The sequence below is a fragment of the Tiliqua scincoides genome, chromosome 1 (assembly GCF_035046505.1).
Source record: "Tiliqua scincoides isolate rTilSci1 chromosome 1, rTilSci1.hap2, whole genome shotgun sequence".
NCBI classification, from domain to species: domain Eukaryota; kingdom Metazoa; phylum Chordata; class Lepidosauria; order Squamata; family Scincidae; genus Tiliqua; species Tiliqua scincoides.
The window spans coordinates 75,338,772-75,354,350 of NC_089821.1; the positions used below are offsets into that span (position 1 = coordinate 75,338,772).

Below are 15,579 nucleotides of genomic sequence, written 5' to 3' on the forward strand. Positions count from 1 at the left end.
GATCTAGGAGCATCTCAAGGATATAAATCTGCATGACCAGAGTAGACACAAAGCGTTTTGATGTTTTCCATTCCCCAGGCATGTGGGATGTGCTCACAGAGAAATGCAAAGAGCACCTGGCATTTGTTACCATGCTGAGCAAAGGGAACATCTGTAAGGTGTATTAGGCCTGCGCATATATATGTTTTGCTGTCACGCTAATGTAACACCTGAGCCGTTTCTGCAAAATACACTGGTAAAGGTAATGTTCTCATCAGATAACAGCTGCTTTGAATGTCCTCAGAAGGGGATTTTGTATTGGACACAATAATTCTGTTTATGAAGTCATGTTTCCACCTGAATTCCCAGATTAGAGGTCAATCCAATAGTCCATTCATCACTTGGCGCATTTTACCTCCAAGTATTATCTCACTGGAAAACGGCATGCTAAGGGGAGTAAATAATTTGATGCTTCCTCCTAAAGAAAACCATCTTTTTCTTCCAGAAAGTGTACTCCAGGAGAACAAGCCAGTAGCGTAGCTATAGGGGGAGCACAACAGGATTGGTTGGCAACCTTCAGTCTCGAAAGACTATGGTATAAGCCTACAACACCCGGTATTCCCAGGCGGTCTCCCATCCAAGTACTAACCAGGCCTGACCCTGCTTAGCTTCTGAGATCAGACGAGATCGGGCATGTGCAGGGTAACGGTTGCTGTCTACAACAGTATCACGGTCACCCTAATGCGCTATGTAAGCAGCCCCTCCTGCTCACCAGCAGAGCATGTTCCTGCTGCTGCTCAGAATGGCTCCAACAGTGAGTGGGAAGAGCTGCTTACACCGCGACTTGGGGCACCTGCTATACTTACTGTGTGCTCCGCCTATAGCTACCCTACCAGAACAAGCAAGGCGGCCCAGCAATACTATGCTGCCAGGGTTGGCAACTGATTCCTGTAAAGCCACAGCCCTTCTACTGCATGAGTTCACGTCTTTTACATTTCAGGGGAGCTGCAGTTCCAGTTTCCACCACAGACGTCAAAGCAACATGCAGCTGGGTAGAATTGAGCATTTGGGATTCATTTAACGAGGACTGCAAAATTCCTCCTTTTGTATAACGTAAACAAGGCACAAATAATTATGGGTATCTATGAGAGATGCTTCTCCCCAAGTTAAATTACATGGTTGATGGTGATGAGTAAATAGTTAGAAGGCCGTAAACGGAACGTGTGTACCAAAATATAGTTTAAGGCTTGGAGCAGGCTGAGCCAAGGGCTATAACAAATTGACATTTTAGTTGTCTCCCTAAATGTCTTCACACTTCACTTTAACAGCTTTAAAGGGCATTTTGGATCTCTTTCCTCTCTGGTTATAAAGACAATTAGATGTTTCTTTTATGCACTTACTACCAAAGAAATCTTTATATCTCTTGACCTCTGACATCCACTTGAAGGATTTTTACCTTGAAAAGGAAAGCTTTGGGGGATATGTTGGCAGAATCACCTTAAGCGGTAATTCTCACAAATAGGCTTCTGTTTGCTGGCATTAATGCAAAAGCAAGGGGGGAAATAATGGCCCTCGCAAGGTAAAACTAGATAGCAAATCTAACATGGGGATTTCTTGGCATCTTGTCTCAGGAAAAAGCTGCTGGAATGTGATCTAAATGAGGATTGTCAGAAACAACAACGTGCGGCTTTTTGCTGGAGAGCCACTTGAGTACTGTCTAAATACAGGAGTAAGTGCTACGTGCAGTCATCCAGTGACTGCAAATACGTCACGGACTGCAGATTTTAAGTAGAGAGTTCCTGATGCTGCTTCAGAGATTTGTGGGACAGTCTCCTGTCCCAAGTTTGTGAGTGCTGTGCCTCATCTTATGGCCCAATCCTAACTAAGCTGGTGTACAACAGCTGGCGTAAATGGCCATACAGCGTTGTGCACAGCATGTTGACAGCAGCCGTTTTGGAACTGGTGCCATGGGCTCCTGGCCATAGCCAGTTACCTGTGGGAGCACAAGGAAGCCAGTGCAGAGGACTGAGGTGGGAGAAATGGGGCGGGGAGGAGGAGTAATGAGGGTGTCTATGCTGGGAGGGGGACAGGAGGCAGAATGGGGGAGTGAGAGAGTGGATCCTATCTCTATTCTCTCTCCTTTAATCTCCTTGGTTCTGTGCCAGCAAAATGGCTGGCACAGATCTGAGTCGACCCATTTGGGTAGCAGAAGCTTGTCCCAGGAAAAGGAACAAAAGTTCTCTTATTATGAGGAGACACACCATGACTGCCCCCCATAGGATATAGTCCATATTCCATTAGAGTTGGTGTGTTGGTGGGAGGGTTAGTTAGGATTGAGCTAATATTTTTATAATAGGCAGAATAAGGTCCTTCACCGCTCAGGAACAGATTTTTAGGGAGTGCAGGCGGCTGCAAAGGGAAGGAGAGATTTGCAAAAATTGACCCACTAGCTCGGTGCAAACAGAACTCCTCCCATTCATGGAAGAAATGAGAATGTAACCCAAGATGTAGGGGACACAACATGTGCTCTAATACAACTTCCTTTGTAAATACTTAATGGTTGTGTTTTGTGCACTCTGTGGGTCTCACTGATCACTATTCAACTCCCAGAGGTTGATATGTGGATGGTTTTGATGAACAGGACTGCTCGGTTTTGCTCCAAACAGTTTGGGCAGATGGATGAAAGAAATTGGAATGGATTCTGAAATCCACTGAGAGCATTCCCAAACAAGCCTAGAATAGCAAAACATTTTTAAGCATGTCCAGCCTCTGAACAGAGAAAGTCTGAGATTTAGTACAGTCTGGGGACATCGCTAACCCCTGCTATAGTTCCATACTCCAGATCTCCAATGCAGCAAGCCAGTAGGGAAAACAGGTGAAGGTTTGGAGTCTTGTTTACACTACGTGTTCACCACATTGAAGATTTGGAACAAAAATGCTTCTATCCTAACTGTCTGGCACCTCTGATTCTTGGCTATAGTGGAATTTGACAGAATCACTGCTTTTTCATTGTACCAAGAAATAGAACTTCATTTCATTTGTAAGATTTTTTTCCCACCCACCCCCCAAACCCCTGACTATATTCTTTATACTATTAATTGGCCAGGCATCCAAATCTGGATGAAAGCTGGTGTTAGTTACTCTCCTTTTTCTTGCTCTCATGTTACATTACATTTTCAATATATGTATCGATTGAGAAATAAGAAGTCACTGACATTTTGTGTCTTTGTGTGTCTTAAATGCATACTGCTGCTTCCAACCCAACGACAGGCTTACGTAGGCATAAAGTTTCATTTGAGTGCAGTGGGAACATGTTCCATTTCATCATATTTTGGATCTAGTTCAAAGATTTTCTTTTCCTCCACATTTGACCAATGACTTGTTTGTTTGCTTCATTGTGGAAAAGGTTTTACTACACATTCTTGAGACACATAGTTGACAATGCTGCCAAAAGTGGCAACAATTTGACACACATTATGAAAAGGGATGGGACGCAATGGCCCTCTGAAGTTCTCAATTTCTTCACAGGGTGCAAAGGTAGGGAAATTTGGAGTAGAGCAACGGTGGACCTCCCCAGCCCTGTGCCCAGAGCAACGGTCCATGATGGTGCCCCCCCGCACAAAAAGTTGCCCCCCCCACTCACCTGAGGCTCACGGAGCCTTGTGCGACCTCCATCCACATCAGGAAGCCTCTCTGAGGTTCACCGACACATTAAACTGTGCTTCCAGAAAACTGGAAGCACAGGTTCTGGCCCCGTTGGGAGCTTCGGAGAGGCTTCCACAGGGCCCTATTGGCTTGTGCCCGGGGCTTTTGCCCATCAGACCTAATGGCAGGTCCACAACTGGAGTAGAGGAGAAAAAAACTAACATGGTTCCAAAATGGGGCTTAGCACTGCAGTAGTGGCAACTGTACATTTCTTTTGTCTTCTTTTTGATACCTTTTTTCCTATGTACTCATTAAATTTGGGAGCAGCTACTATAGAGCTCCTCTTGATGTCCTACTGCCTGTCACTGGTCCTTTTCCCCACAATGCCACATTTTTCTCTTTCTTTTAAATCTTTAGTCTCCTGGCCACCGTCTTTCTCCACAATGCCCCAGGTACTGTGATGCAACATCTGGGGCATTGTGGGAGGGAAAAATAGAGGGGACCACATGTTCTGTGACTGTCACCACTACATTTAAAGAGTACGCAGGGAAAATAAAGCTGGAAGGAAGATGAAAATATGCTGCCCCTCCATTGCAGTAAATTGTTTGGATTTTTATGCCATATTTTTTCATGCCTCCCTTGAATTCACTCCATTTGAAGAGGACATGGGATTTGTCCACACTACTACCAATTTTTGACTGGAAGTTCTTACTATAGATTATTGTTACAATATCTTTGAGATCACTTTATATACTCAGCAGGATCCGGTTCTCCCTTGCACTGCACTACTTTACATTGTAGGTGGCACATTACTTGTTTGCAATAAATCTCCCCCTAAATATCGCCTTTCATGTACAAATGAGGGTGTTGCGGAGGATGTTTCAGCCTCACCTGATCATTGACATGCTGTTTTCTCCATCTCCAGAACAGCGGTGAACCTCCCCAGCCCCGTGCCCGGGACAAAGGTCCGCGATGGTGCCCCCCCTGTGAAAATCTGCACCCCTCTACTCACCTAAGGCTCACAGAGCCTCACACAACCCAGGGATGCTTTGGGGAACCTCTCTGAAACCATAAACTGTGTTTCTGGGAAACTGGAAGCACAGTTTCCAACCCCGTCAGGAGCCTCAAAGAGGCTTCCGCAGGGTCCTAGAGGCTCATGCCCAGGGCTTTTGCCCCATCTAAGCCTATGGCAGGTCCGCAACTGCTCCAGAAAGGTATTTTTGTGTGGAGGATCAACATGACACTCCGTCACCTTCCACCTCAGCAGCCTAAACTGGGAGAATCCAGGAAAAACTTAATAATGTGTCTCTACTGAATGCCTAAGCTAGTGGTGGGCCAAAATGCAGGAAATGTTTTGTGACTATTTTCACACTGCAGAGCATGCACTCCCTTTGGATGATGTTTCACACCCCCTTGTGAAAGAATATGAAATTGTCTACAAAGATATTTGGGTAGGAGAGGAAATGTATTCTTGTTGCCGAGGAAACCAGGCTAATGCTGTTTCACCCCATCCAGTCACACGTGGTTGACATTGGTCTGGTTCAGATGATATTTGGTTGCCCTGACAAGCCCCGTATTAAAAATAAGCATGTGCAGGGCATGCATACATCCTGGCCCCTTTCCTTGCTTCCAAATCAGCTTCCGTAACTGCAAATGAGAGTGTGTGGTTTGGATGAACCATCCCTCTTCATGCACTGCTAGACCTTCTTGGTTAAAGATTATGCAATGAAGGAAGCTGACCCAGACATAAAAGGGGGGCCAGGATGCGCCCCTTCTGGGTAAATGTGCCTCTTTAATCACAAGGGGCTGATCAAACAGTAACGTTGTTGGGACAGAAAGGAGTTGTGGATAGGCATTCAGATTTGCAACTGAATGCATAATCTGTTTCAGCAGGTGCCAAACCCCAGCCCATGGGCTGGATCTGGCACCTACCGCAATCCTTCCCCTAGGTGAATGGAGCTTACCATTCTGCCCCGGTGACCCCTCTTTTGTGTCACAGATCGCCCCTGACCTTTGCGTCAGCTAGCCACATATGTCCACAAAGCCTGCTCAGGCGACAGACCCCAGAAGAGGTTGGCCAGTGCAAAGGTCAGGGCAAACTGCAGTGTGAAAGAGAGGCTCCCGAGTGGAACAATCAGCTCTGTCAGTGCCGAAGACACCACTAAGAACATAAGAACAGCCCAGCTGGATCAGGCCATAGGCCCATCTAGTCCAGCTTCCTCTAACTCACAGTGGCCCACCAACTACTGGCATGTAGCAGTTTCCACTTTGGAGAACACCGTTCTATTTGGAGGGATGAAACCAATCCCCAGTATATGCAATATTGCAAGACTGTGTTGCAGTCACCTTGGCAGTAGCATCTGGAGTGTTGGCAGTACCATTTGAAGAGGCACCTTGTGTCTGCAAATATGCAACAGACACACACCCAGGAGTAATGAAATAGAAATCCAGGAGTCACAAATTGGCTTAGGCTCCTGGGTTCCAGATAATAGTATATCTGCCAATCCTCATTTGTCCCTTAGACCCGCAGTAGCCATTTCAAGAGCACCTGGTGGGCACACGACAAACATCCTTTTTCCATCCTATGTGGCACTCCTCTCCCTGTACTTGGCAACATGAATTTGCCCCCATGCATACAACAAAAGAAGAGTGCTTGTTAGCTTCAGTTTATTTTTAATAGAGAACAAAAATGATAAAAAAGGATACTCAGCAGAGGAGGAATCCTATTTTTATTTCCTTTTAATGAGTTGTTTTGCACAGAACAAGTCCGGAGGAACAGAAATTATTGTATGCTATTTTGAATTATCTTAGACTTCCATTTCTCTGAAGTTTAAAGGATGGAGAAAACCACTTTGCTCTTTCAGAGATGTGTACCATGTAGAGAAATCAATGAACTAACGGCACACAGGCTTATTTTTCCAAATATACTGGCACACATCTCGATATTCAGCTGTTCAGACAAATAGAAGTGCAATTTATACAGGAGTGCTACGATGTAAATCTGTCTCCATTAATGGCTTTAAGAAAATTAGCGGGTTAAAATAGCCAAGGTTTAAATAAGAGGGATTAGACTGGGCTATTTATTGTTCAAAGTAGAGCAGTCTTTGCATTGTTCTTTTGTTCTACACAAATATTCATCAGTTATGAACATATGCCTGAAAGTACTGATTTCTTATCAGCAGCCTTTAAATTAAGACCTGCTTTTTTCTTTCTCACCCACCCATCTCATCCAGACAGTGCAAAACTGAATGGTAACTGGCAGTCTAGAGTCTGGATTTGGTGCCCAAGGCAAATTTTTCCATCTCCTGGTGGCCCCCTCCTATTTCCCACTCACAATATATTTACTCACAATTTTTATCAAGCTATAGCAAGTGGTTCACTTATAAGGAAAACAATTTTCAAGTCGTAAGAAATAGTATTACAGTAGGACCTTGTTATCCATTGGTTTAGTGCCCACAGATTTAATCATCCGTGGGTTGCGAACCAAATGGGCACCTGGATCCTCCAAATGCAACTGGAGCGATGCTCTAGTTGTGTCCGGAGGGTGATCTAGGCCCAGGGAGGCTGACCCTCAGAATGCCTGTTAAAAAAAGTGACTTCCTGTTTCTCGGGAAAATTGGAAATGCCGTTTTAATGTCCTTATAAGGCATTCTGAGGTCGGAGGAAGCTTCCTTGGCCTCAGAATGCACAGGGCTTCCCTGGCCTCAGAATGCCTTATAAGGGCATAAAAACCTCCCTTCCAGTTTCCACCAAGAAACCGGAAGTCACAGTTATTTTGCCCGAAACAAGCATTCTGGGGCCTAGGGAAGCCCATCAGAATAGGCTGTCAGAACACCCTCTGGACATTTGGAGGGTTTGGGGAGCCCTAAACTGCAGATTTAATGATCCATGGATCTCGTTATCTACAGGGGTTCCGGAAATGGAACCCCTGTAGATAACGAGGGTCGCCTGTATTCTTATTAATCAGATTATTTCTATACCATTTTTCAACTAAAGTAGTTCACAAAGCAGAAATAAATCAATGGTTCCTTGCCCCCAAGGAGCTCACAGTCTAAATAAGACACAGTAGAGACATCAGGAACAGCCACTATGCTGGGGTGGAAAGGGAAATCTGCTTTCCCCCTGCTAAATGTAAGAAGGCACCACATGCTACTCTATACTTTCAATTCCTCTTTTGGATTTTGCAGAGGTGGATGCAAGATGAAAATGTATACATTGTTTTGTTGTTTATTTACTCATAAAAAAATTATATCTCACAGTTCTGCTTTGTTTCCAAAGTACCCAAGATGGTTCATATCACAGAATTTAAAAACAAGCATAAGACAAACAAACATGTAAAGCAACAACTGCAGAGCATGCATGGCAGATGAAAACAAATATTATGGCTTTCATACACTTCTCTTGCGGCTCTCAAGCATCTGAAGTTCATTGTATGTGGCTCTTATGTTAAGCAAGTTTGGCCACCCCGTTTAGATCTTTGAACGGCTAGCAGCATGTGTGAGGCTAAGTCATAAGCAGCAAGTGACTCCTATATGTCTATAATGTAATGATTTTAATGTAACAAACAAACAAATTCCATACTTTGAAGTTCCAAAGAAAGCTACACGTTCATGTCCTGTATTGGGCATGTACCAGAAGTATTAGGGTATCTACAAGAATGAATTCTTTGCAAGGCTGAACTGTTTGTTCTGCTTGGGAGATCATCATTTTTAACTGGAGGACTTGAGCAAAATCTCCAGCCTGCCAGAACTTCAATCCTCATCAACCTCCAACATAAACTACACTGACAGCTGTTAATTGGCAGTCATAGAAACGAATAGCCAAGGAGCTGGAAAAATTGCTTTGTGGGCTAACTATGAATAATGTCTCCTCCCCCATAGAGGACAAAATGCCAATATCATATTTGTGATGCATGAAACCGGAACTTGGCACGTATTAAGCTAGACCTGCCTAGTGTTGTGTAATACAGAGAAAACCTCATTACGTGAGATATTCACTGCCTGGCCAATTTGTCCATTTGAGAAAGGCAGGATTCTAAGGATGAGCTGTCATATTAAAACAAGGCTGCATGTTGACCTGGATGCAGGCCGCCATGATGTCATTCTCTAATTCTGTACAGCAGTGATTTTCAACCTTTCTCGTCTCATGGCACCTTGTCAGTACTAAAATTTTCAGGGCACACCATCAGCTTTTTGACAACTGACAAGGCACACCATGCTGTTGGTGGGGGGCTCACATTCCCCAATGACCCTACCAGTAAATGACCCTCCCCCAAACTCCCACAGCACACCTGCAGACTGTTCACAGCACATCAGTGTGGAATGGCACAGTCATTGAAAATGGCTGCTGTACATAGATGCTGCTGCAGAAGGTTACATTGAAATTCACTTAGGGAGACCTTTTCTCCATCTACAAATGGTTGGCAACCTTCAGTCTCGGAAGACTATGGTATAAGCCTACAGCACCCGGTATTCCTAGGCAGTCTCCCATCCAAGTACTAACCAGGCCCGACCCTGCTTAGCTTCCGAGATCAGATAAGATCGGGCATGTGCAGGGTAACAGTTGCTGCAAATGTTGAAGAATGAGCCAGTAGGAGAACTAGGTTGCTGAATTTAGCTAAGATGTCCTTTCTGAGGTTGCAGTTCTTGTCGTGTTAGGGATTGAACAGAAATACTGAACAGCAAGGTTTTGAGGCTGAGCATTTCCATCTTCTTAAGATGCAAGTCAGCTGCTTTCCACGAGGCAAAGGCCAGTGACTGAGAGACACACAGCAAAGGTGCACTGGATAAAGATGCACAATTACAATGTTGGTCTCACCTGGCTAACTTGTTTCCCAGCTCCTGAAGTACAAGCCTGCCATAATCACTGGGGCACAGTTAATGAAAGCAGCTCATTATGGAGGCTGCTGTCCTCTAATAATGTCCCTTGGATTGAAATGCATGCAAATGACTCTTATTTAATTTAGAGCCCTTTCTGTGTGGACCTTGTAAATTTAAAAATTTAATTACAAAATGCAATATTTATTGCTAGGTGCAATGTCCACTGTGTGATCAGCAAAACCAGAAAGGAAAGGCCCAGGCAGTTGCTGGAAGGTTGCCCATATACACAGCCCAGGGATGCTGCAGAAGAAGGGCATCCTCAACCGGCCAAGAATTCTCTCCATGCTCACTCTGGGAGAGAGTCGTATTCGGATCAACAAAAGCAATGCTGGTAAAGAGTCTGAAAAGGACGAACCACACAGGCATGTCGCTCCATACACCATGGCAATGGGAGCATCTTCTGCCCATCGCAGAACAGGCAGCAGCAAAAGGGGCACCCAGCGGGGGTTTGGAGGCCTCACAGACATCAGCTGAGTTGGGAGACATGGTATCCATTGGGGTCAATCACTCTCTATGTCCTGGGAAAATCTGAAAGGGCATCCTTCTTCCTAAATGCCTTTGTTACATTTAGGCAAGAATGACCTGGGATGAATGACCTGTGACCCCCATGCCAGTAGGGACTTTGCCATTATTCAGATGGATCCCTGGAATAGTCATCTTATGGTTTGGATGCCATCCAATAGTCATCCTATGGCTCCAGCATATGGTTTGGAGGGCTGTTAGGTGTAAGGCCAACCATTGCTGGGTACAATGGTGGCTCTCGGGGGTGGGATTTTGATTACCCACCTTGATATTGTGTTCACATATCCCTTGTAGTTCAGGGGTGATGGTGTGCATTTGTCATATGCAGAAATGGTGTGAATTTACAGAAATTGTATAAATTTGCACAAATATTGCATACATTGGCTAACGTTGCATACCCTGACATACGGAAACAGCCTAAGTCATATGGAAAACATCCCTAGACATGTGGAAATTGTTTAAACTTGCGTTAATGGTATTGCAAGGCCAGCGCAAGGCGAACAAGGTGATCGAAAGCTGTATAATTGAATGAGAATTTTAAAAAAATAATATTTCAATCTGCTGTTGGTCAAATCTGTGGATGCCAAGCCCATAGATAACGAGGTCCCATAGTACTTTTATCACGCCTGTACATCTTTCCATGGAACTGAGTGCTTCACAAACATTTTTTTGATTTTCTAAATGCCCTTTGGGGAAAGTGCTCTGAAAGACTGTGATAACCCAAAGTGTCCCAAAGATTGTTGGGGCTGAACCAAATATGTGATCTAAACATTAACTTCACTTCCAATTTATCTTAGTGCTACAGCTACCAATGCCCTGGCTATTGTGCACCTCTTAGATCTTAGATGTGGCCCCTTTTGGAGTAATGGAACCATTATAATGGATGAGCCATTATTCTAGCCCAAATCAAACACTTTGTGAGTCCCCCAGTCACACACAGCCAACAAGTCCAACAATAGTCTTCAACAGGGCTGTTAGTTTGTCCAAAATGACCTTGTTTCTCCAAACTTTTTCTTTTTTTCTCAGGTAGATGGAACTAAAGGTTAATCTTAGGTCATGTTAACAACAACAATAACAACAACAAGGCATTTATATACCACCTTTCTGGTCATCGGATTACTCCTCTGACTTTATTCAAGGCGGTTTACATAGGCAGGCATTTCTAAATCCCTCGAGGGGATTTTTACAATCGTAGAGGTTCTCTCTTTCAAGAACCAACAACATTTCAGAATGGATCTTCCTGGTTTGGTCTCACTTCTGGCCTCCAGTTCTCCCACGCAAGCTGACAAGCAGCTCCATCTCTCACTTGAAGGGCAGCCAAGACGCTTCTTGCTCACACCAAGAGCAGGTGGAATCACTCAGCTGGGCTTGTCAGCTGCTTCAAGGTATCGCCATTCTCAGCCATTCAGGGAGCTGCTGGTGTCCTCAAACGGGCGACCTTCTGATGTTATCTTTGGGCTGACGGAGGCTCTACCCTCTAGACCAGACCTCCTGCCCTGTTGGGGTCACCACTGTGGCCTGCTTTGTTACCAAATTCCAACACCATTCCCATTTCTCAAGGATTGTCAGTCTTGTGACATCACCACGCCATGCTTCAGAAATCTCAGGTTTTGGATTCATCCAATATGGCAGTCCTAGTCCTCAATAAACTTCTAGTTTCTACTGCCTGCTTGGATCAACAAAAACGAGGGGTTTATCAAGAAGCTGACAGGCTGCCATGCATGGACTGGTACAGGGCCCAGGAGAGGGGGGTGAAGGGGGTAATTTGTACCCAGGACTGGGGTCAAAAAGGGGACCCAGGAGGCAAAGGAGGAGCCCCAGAAATTTCCTGGGATCTTACATTTTCTTAGCTCACCTGAATTTGCAGCCCGCATTGGATGCTGGAGGCACTACCCTGGACGTGTGGTGGTGGCTGCTGCCATTAGCCACATGTGCTGGGCCAAGGAATGCATACATGACCCTCCTTAACACAGTGTCAAATGTGGGAGGAAACTGGCCTGCTATAGTAGCTCTTTGGCTTGTAAATCCACTTACCATGAAGGAGTTAAAATATAGTTAAAATATTTAAGAAGGATTTCAGAGTGCATTTGGTTTCCCATGTTATGGTTTCTAGCTGCTGATGCTATGCAGGCAGGTAGACCTGGGTTCCACATCAGGAAGCCTGATAGACCTGGGCTCCAAAGACTATTCTGTCTGTTTCCAACCTCCTCTGCCCTGTTTTGCTCCCTCCCTACCCCCATTCTGTCCACCTTCATCACCACCCTCCCCCCTCTTTTGCCCCTCCCCCTTTGGGAAGGGACCCAAAAGAAACTTTGAACCCCCTGATAAAATTCCTTTCAGAGGCCCTGGGCTGGTGGGCACCACTCGGCTTCATGGATCACAAATTATGCATGCCTATTCTAGCTCCAGAACGTAACTTAAATAATAACCACGAACAGGCATGCAAATGCATGTGCCTGAATGTACTAAGGGAATAAGTAGGGCAGTGAATCCAATTCTTTGCAGACCTGTCACCGCCACTTTAACAGGGTGGGCAAAGCCATACAAAAATAAACTAAAATAATATACAAAGTAGGTAGCTCATATTAATGGCTCACATTTATCTTAGATCTTTAATTCTCAGATGCCCTTTCAGATAAGTCACAAATGCACATTCCTGTGCTTTGGATTGTCCTTCACTTTGGATTAGAAATGTCAGAAATGATCCTGGTCTTAATCAATCTAATTTACTGCAGTGCTTAATTATTCTTTTGCATCCAACCTCATCACTCATTAATGCCCTGGAAATTTTAAGGGAGGAGAAGTCTGCTGATTCTAGTTGGTCTGTGCTTTTTTTCATTAACCGTGTGCAACCCATCAAGAGCAGAATGCTGAGAAAGTTGGCAGCCGTACCCCATTTTCAGTGATACTGCCAAGTCTGCTTGAAAGTGTCATCAGCAGATACGTTTTCATTAGCATCTTCCCCCAATGTGGCAATTCCATCTGTGACTCCTTGAATCCTTTGACTAAAATTCATCTTTCACCATAGCTCTGTGTGTGTTTTTCCCCCGTCAGTAATTTATTGCATTTTTTCCTATTGTCTATGAGGATAAAAAAAAATAGAAATAACGAAGAATTATAATGAAAGCTAAAAAAAAAAAAATTAGTGTTTGAAAAATATATCGATTGTCTTTTCTAGTGGTACAAACAAAACTATCAGGAAGAAGAGAGGTTTCTAGTAATTAAATTATGTTCCGTAGTTGCTCTTTGGAGTCTCTGCAGAGTTATTGAAAATCCAGGCTTCTGGTTTTTTTGTGGTTTTTTTTTTTCAATCAGATAAGGAGGAAGACAAGGAACAAGACAGAAGAAGGTAAAACAAAAACAAGAGGTAGAAAGGAGGGGAAGGGGAGAAATTTTTTTGTCTGTCAACTGGGCAAGGAATCAGAGTACAAAGTCACAACAGTTGATTGGAAGCAATATTGTCGTAATCAAAGCAGTTACAACACAGCACAGATGCCATTGCATTTCTACAAGGTATTTCTGTGTATTTGCTTTATTATCTGAAGTGACCGTAAGAGCATACAAGTTAAATGGCAAGGAAGGGTTCCCCACTGCACGAATGCAACACTTTGGAAGTGAATACATGCTTGTGGGGCGGGGGGGGGGGGGTTTGAAACCTGCTGCCATGCGACAGATGGCAGCCACTTATGGTATGCTGGTGGAGCCCTGAAGGGGTCTTAGGGAGCCCCAGAGCTCCTAGGAGCAGACTTTGAGAAACACTGATTTATCATCATGAGTGAGTTATGGTGAGATGAATCATGCACTCTCTCTCTCCTTCAGGCATGAGTGGAAGAGATCGAAATGGCCTCCTTTCAGTTTTGAACAACAATTTCTAATTTATATCTGAACACAAAAAGCACAGATAGACTATACATCATTTAAATAAATAAAACATTTTGCTTAGCTTACAAACCAGAATCTGAAACCACAGTTTGATCCTGGTTTATTTGAATTATTTATGTGTAGAATAATCGAGTTTCTGAGTTTGGACATAACAGGAAATTTCAGCTTGTTCAGAACCAAAAGTGGAAGCTTTCAATCTTCTCCCAAAGAAAGGGAGGGGGGGAGCACACAAGCCCAAGGCTCACCACAACTCATTCATGAAAATTAAATGGCTATTTAGATCCACAGTGGGAAACCAGCAATCCAAGAGCTGCATGCAGCCCACCAGGATTCTATGTGTGGTCACAAGAAACTGTGGTCCTAATCCTATCTGTGGAATATGATGGTAGATCTTGTGATCTGCCAGCAAATCCCATGAGCTGCTGGCATGGCAGCCACTCCACTGTGGAGAGCTGCTGCCAGTGCAAAATGCAGAAAGCCGTATGTGGGTAACAGTGGTCTACAGGTCAGCCACTGAGCCAGGTAAAGTGCTGGCAGGGGTGGACTGGGGTTGGATCAGGCCAGTCAGCGGGAAGGTCAGGGAGGGATGGTGACAGAACTCAACATCAGCAATGTCCACCAGAGCCAATGCTTCTGTCCTGGGCCTGACATGCCCCCTTGAACCTAATAGATTTTTGCCTACAAAATAGGCGGCGTAGGTCTGAGTAGGCCCATAGGGGCCCAGGCAGTGATGGAGGAGGTAAGTGGAAGTTTCCTTCACTTACCACTCCTTACCAGCCTAGTCCCCAACTGGCCTGTGGAAAGTAGCAGAGGCTACATTGATGCTACTACGCTCCACAGGCTGCCTAAGGATAGGATGGCACTGCGTGTTTACCAATGCCCACATGGAGGGTTTACAGATTCCCCCTTGGTATTCATGGGGTCATGGCTAGTGCACATACCTGATTTCAAAATTGCAACACAGTGAGATAAAGTCTAGCTGCTCATAAGCCCCATTCATTAGCTTAAGTTGGTCCGCATTGTTTTAGATGAGCTTCTGAAAGAGGCCTCAGTTCTACCAAGATTTCCCAGTGATTTTTTTGCTAAGCTGCTCCTTGAGCCCAGGTTCTACTTGCTAGCATTGCTGAAGGAATACATCAGTTCCTCACTCAGCAGAGCTGAGTTTTATCAAGAACTTTACTGCAACAACTGCAGCTGTTGTTATATAGGTGGAACAAGACAGGGAAAAGACACAGGTTCAGTGAAAACAGGAGAGCACCATAACGAGGTAGGTTAGAGCTCCCTCTACTGATGAGTCCAACATTTACAAGCATTCTAGCTATATACTACTCGCACTCTATTTCCCTTCCATGACTACTAAGAGCAAAAGTACATATGATTAAACCCCTGCTAATTGGGTAAGAGGCACTTTTTCAAGTGGGTGCTCCTTTTTTTTTTAGCAGGGGGAGAGTAACTGGCCCACCTCACCCCTGCACTGTCTGTTCTAGTGGCTGTCTGCTGGTATTCTTTTGCATCTTTTTAGATTGTGAGCCCTTTTGGGACAGGGAGCCATTTAGTTATTTGATTTTTCTCTGTAAACTGCTTTGTTTTAGTTGAAAAGCGGTATATAAATACTGTTAATAATAATAATAATAATAATAATAATAATAATAATAATAATAATAATAATAAT

At 44.3% G+C, this 15,579-nt stretch overlaps 2 pseudogenes; both read right to left on the minus strand.

Annotated features, from left to right (window-relative positions):
- Nucleotides 1-579: 579 nt before the first annotated feature.
- On the minus strand, nt 580-696 carry LOC136637359 (5S ribosomal RNA; annotated as a pseudogene).
- An 8,381-nt stretch (nt 697-9,077) lies between these two features.
- Nucleotides 9,078-9,197, minus strand: LOC136637226 (5S ribosomal RNA; annotated as a pseudogene).
- Between the last annotated feature and the right edge of the window lie 6,382 nt (nt 9,198-15,579).